The sequence below is a fragment of the Nicotiana tabacum genome, chromosome 13 (genome assembly GCF_000715075.1).
Source record: "Nicotiana tabacum cultivar K326 chromosome 13, ASM71507v2, whole genome shotgun sequence".
Taxonomy (NCBI): Eukaryota; Viridiplantae; Streptophyta; class Magnoliopsida; order Solanales; family Solanaceae; genus Nicotiana; species Nicotiana tabacum.
In genome coordinates, this window is record NC_134092.1 from 17,060,736 (window position 1) to 17,065,211 (window position 4,476).

Below are 4,476 nucleotides of genomic sequence, written 5' to 3' on the forward strand. Positions count from 1 at the left end.
ACTTTGGTTGGCAAAGCATTTTTACCAAAATTAAAAGCCTGAGACTAAATAGTTATTGGCACGCAGTTTGTATTAAACAAAAAACAAAGGGAAAAATTAGATGAATAAAATCTTAGCATATACTATTAAAATTGTATCTTTAAGCTATATTAGTAGAGCTGTCAATATGGGTCGGGCCGGGTTAGTTCAGCCCAGTCCATGTGGCCTTTAGCAATTGATATGCTGGGCAGGGCTAGCCCACCATTTTGATGAGCCTTATAATGGTCAGCCCACCCCAGCCCTATGTAGGCCATGGCCCCCACGGGCCGCCCCATCATTTTTTAAAATATAATTTTATATTTTTTCTTTAAGTTCTAACCAAAAAAAGATAAATATTTAAAAGTTACAAAATATATTATTGGAAAAATTTCGCAAAACTTAATAACTTTTTATATTGTTCCAATATATCACAATAAACACTAAAAAAGTAAAAGACAAGACTATATTTCATTCACTAAAAGTCAAAACCCAAAACAAACTATTCAAGAGAACGTCCATGACGCTTATGGGATATCCAACACATCATATTCATCAAACACATTTGAATCCGCTTGTGATAAGGTTGTCTTAACATCTTCACTTTCATCTACATCTTTAGTTCATATGCAATATTAATTAGTTAAATATTAAGAATAATTGAACCTAAGATTCAATTCGACGAAAGCCCCTAAACCTCTTGTAATTGTGACCCCAATAAGTGAATCTGAAATCCGACAAGTCATACTTTGTGCTAAGGAAACTAGCATGCACATTAGGGTTCGAAGTGGAGGGCATGATAATGAAGGCCTTTCTTATGTATCCGATGTTCCATTCGTCTTAATTGATCTCATCAACTTTAGAAACATCACTATCAATGTTGATGAGAAAATTGCTTGGGTTGATACTGGATCCAGTATTGGCGAACTTTATTATAAATTTGCTGAGAAAAGTAAAACCCTAGGGTTTCCCGCAGGGGTGTATCCAACCGTTGGTGTAGGTGGTCATTTTAGTGGAGGTGGGACTGGGGTTATGATTAGAAAATATGGTCTCGCACAGGGGTGTTCAAAATCGAACCGAAACCGAAAACCGAATCGAAACCGAAGCTTAATGGCTTATTGGTATCGGGTTAACGGTTTAACGGACGGAGAACGGATTGAAATTTTTTTATTAACGACTTATCGGTTTGGGGGCGGATTATTCAATTTTCTTAACGGATAATCCGTTAACCCGTTAAGAATATATATGTTAAGAATATATATATATATATATAATTTGTTTTTATCCATATATATATTAAATATCAAAAACTCTTCCACTTCTTCCAGCTATTTGCTTAGCTTATTCTCCCACCCTACTATAAGATTGTTTAAGCTGTTGTCTATGGTTCACCTCTGCTTTTGTTTTTTAAAACTAATGCTTGCTGTCTATGTTTAATAGAAGAACAACAGTATTGTTGCCACAACTTTTATCCCACAATATTGACGATAGTACTGTCTTGAATTATGTTCTAGGTAAATAGAGCATCTGTGTTTCCTGTAAATTATTTACTACTTATAATCCATCCCTATTTCTATACATAACTGCCTTTTGCTCGGTGTTATTTGTATGGTTAATGATATAGCGTGAAATGCCTGGTTGAGAGTTTAAGTTAGAAATTTGAAGTTGTTGTTTGAACTTTGAAGCTGCATAAATTCAAGCTCTGTTAGGTGTTAGCTGCAGGCCAAACATTTCTGTGTATTCTGCTCACTTATGGATTAATTATTTTGAAATATGTATCCTGGACTCACTTTGAATATAGACTGAAATTTCCTATTCTGAATTTGTATGCTAGGCGTTAACAAACATATGTATGTCTGGACTCATGTAATGTAGTCTGCTTTGGGATTTAATGGTAGGCGTTAACATACATGTATGTCTGGACTCATATGTAGTCGCTTTGGAATGTAATCTAGCCTACAATGTGTTCTATTTTTTTCACTCTACAACACATGACATACTACATCATTCTTATGTAGGCGTTAGCAGACATGTTTGTCGGGACTCAATGTGTAATTTCCTATTATGAATTTGTATGCTAGGCGGTCAACAAATAATTAATGCACGCAATATAGATTTAATTAGGCCGATAAACCGCCCGATAACTGCCCGATAAGAGCTAAACCGATACCAATCCGCCCGATATCTTATCGGGTGGCTAGCGAATTAATACATTTAAAAGCCGATAACCATTAAGCCAAACCGTTAAGAGTAATTAACCGCCCAATCCGCCCGATAAGCAGCCCTAGTCTCGCAGCATATAATGTTATAGATGCACGCTTAATAGACGCGAATGGAAAAATTCTTGATAGTCAATGGGGGAAGATCTCTTTTGGGCTATAAGAGGAGGTGAAGGCAATACCTTTGGACTTGTTCTTGCATGGAAAATCAAATTGGTTGACGTTCCTGATAAGGTAACAGTCTTCACTATTGACAAAACCTTGTAAGAACAAAATGCCATAAAACTAGTGCACAAATGGCAATATACCTTACCAAAGCTCCATCAAGATCTATTCATTAAAATTTTAATCCGCAAAGACAAAAAGAACGTCGTCATAGCTTCATTCAACTCCATATTCTTAGGTGGAATCGACCAATTACTTGTTATAATGCAAGAAAGCTTCCCTGAATTAGGATTAACAAGAGAAGATTGTATTGAGATGAGCTGGATTGAGTCTACTTTATATTTTGGAGGGTTCTCAAGAGGAGAATCTCTTAATGTTCTAATAAATAGAGGTCGTCCTTCAGCCCATTATTTTAAGGTAAAATCAGACTGTATGCAAAAGCCAATCTCAGAAAGAGAACTAGAAGGGATATTTGACTTAGTCAACCAAGATGAGATTTCAGAGAAACTTCCATTCCCACATAGAGCTGGAAATTTATGCGAAATTCAATACAGTGTAGGTTGGGTTGAAAAAGTAAAAGAAGAAGCAGAAAAGCACATAAGTTGGATAAGAAGGCTTTATGAATATATGGCTCCTTTAGTTTCTAAGTTTCCGAGAGCTGCTTATGTGAATTATAGGGATCTTGATATTGGAATCAATAACATGAACGATAATACAAGCTAAAGTTTGGGGGATTAAGTATTTTAAAAATAACTTTGATAGATTGATTCAAGTGAAAAATAAGGTGGATCTTTCAAATTTCTTTAGAAATGAACAAAGTATTCCACCCTTTGTTGCCGGTCCGATGTAATAGGAAGAGAGGTGAATGAATTTGGGTTAATTCTTCATTATTTTATGCTGTGTTTACTTGGCATATTGGTTGTGGTATAAGTAATATCAGTACAGTTTATGTTGTAATTTCCGATATTTTGTGTATCAAATTTAACGTGAAATAACTTATAGCGGAATCATTTATAGAAATAAGATGCCTATATTCCATATTAATTTTGATATCCTCTTTTCATTATTATTCATTTTAATAACAAGGGTAAATTTGATATCTGCATCAATTCCTCGGAATTTAATTGCAGCACGATTATATGCCCAGAAGTTAGTATAGAAAAACTTAGTCCTTTTATTTCTAAATCAATATGTGCGCTCAAAACCACCTTTAGTTTGTTCCCTGATGAAAACCCAAATAACATTTTGAAAGGATTGATATCCTACATTCTATAATCAGAATATATAAAAAGAACAGTAAACATCGAATCCAATGGAGAGAAAGAACATTATAAATTCTTGGAAGAAAATCACTTGCACATTTTGTTTATCAGCAGTGTGAAATTTGTGCCACTGCTTTACAAAAAGGTAATCAAGTAAAACCAATTAATCAAACTCTACTATTGCTATTACTTTTCATATATTATTTTCAGCAGTCATCGTCATTTTTCCATGTTTTTTCATTCTTTATGTGCGTTTAGCTGGGTAAAACTATTTTTCGATCGGGCTAAAATTTTTGGTCGTGGATGAGTTATTAAATGGATATGGGTGAGATTTTAAACGGAGCCAATAAGAAATTGCCTCATAATAAATAATTATAATTTTTATTAACATAAGTGGGCCAGAAAGTTAATGTTATGGGACAAATACAACAAAATAGGTGAGCGAAAGGTATTTATAGACCAAAACCGATAATTCATAGGTAGTTTTGGCCTTTTTTCTGTATTTTCAACTTATACGTCCTTCCTATTTTTGCTTTCCAGCAATTCATTATTAAAGAAATATTTTGTTTCTACTCTACTCATTGGCATTTGGCAAACAAGAGTTCTAATAATATTTGTATAATACCAAATGTAAAGCTAAATCTAATTTAATTTGGTACTATAAAATAAACAAAATTAAATAGATATATCATATACGTAAGAGACATGGAAGGTCGCTTTGTTGTTTTTGATTTGCCCTTGAGGCAGGAAGTTTGACATTGACTCCTCCTACCTTATAAATTAAAATCCTAAAAGGTGAATATATTAAGAAGGGA

General features: G+C 33.9%; 1 pseudogene; it reads left to right on the forward strand.

Annotated features, from left to right (window-relative positions):
• The first annotated feature begins 681 nt into the window (after positions 1–681).
• Positions 682–3,249, forward strand: LOC107832279 (berberine bridge enzyme-like 26; annotated as a pseudogene).
• The last annotated feature ends 1,227 nt before the right edge of the window (positions 3,250–4,476 follow it).